Source organism: Meles meles, chromosome 3 (assembly GCF_922984935.1).
Source record: "Meles meles chromosome 3, mMelMel3.1 paternal haplotype, whole genome shotgun sequence".
Classification (NCBI taxonomy): Eukaryota; Metazoa; Chordata; class Mammalia; order Carnivora; family Mustelidae; genus Meles; species Meles meles.
In genome coordinates this window covers 63,302,666-63,303,244 of record NC_060068.1, presented here as the reverse complement: position 1 = coordinate 63,303,244, position 579 = coordinate 63,302,666, and the positions used below count along the sequence as shown (strand labels likewise).

The window sequence follows — 579 nt, the reverse complement described above, 5'->3', positions numbered from 1 at the left end:
ATGCTAGCTTTGGCAGCACATATACTAAAATTGGAATGGTAGAAAGAAGATTAGCATGGCCCTTGTGCAAGGATGGTGTACAAATTCATGAAGTATTCCATATTTTTATAATAGTAAGGGACTTTAACACCTCCCTCACTGCAATGGACAGATCATCTAAGCAGAAGATCAACAAGGAAAGAAGAGCTTTGATGACACACTTGACCAGATGGCTTTCACAGATATATTTGGAGTATTCCATCCTAAAGCAACAGAACACATACTCTTCTCAACTACGCATGACACATTGTCCAGAAAAATCACATACTGGGTCACAAACCAGGTTTCAACTGGTACCAAAAGATTGGGGTTATCACTTGCATATTTTCAGACCACAATGCTTTGAAACTTGAATTCAATCACAAGAGGAAATTTGGAAAGAACTGAAATACGTGGAGGCTAAAGAGCATCCTTCTAAAGAATGAATGGGTCAACCAGGAAATTAAAGAAGAATTTAAAAAATTCATGGAAACAAATGAAAAATGAAAGTACAACTATTCAAAATCTTTGGGATGCAGCAGAAATGGTCCTAAGAAGGAA

At 37.0% G+C, this 579-nt stretch overlaps 1 non-coding gene across 1 annotated transcript; it reads left to right on the top strand.

Moving 5' to 3' along the window:
• Positions 1 to 107, top strand: LOC123939490. Its single transcript, XR_006817871.1, has one exon. It is a non-coding gene; the product is annotated as a U6 spliceosomal RNA (small nuclear RNA).
• Positions 108 to 579: the final 472 nt, after the last annotated feature.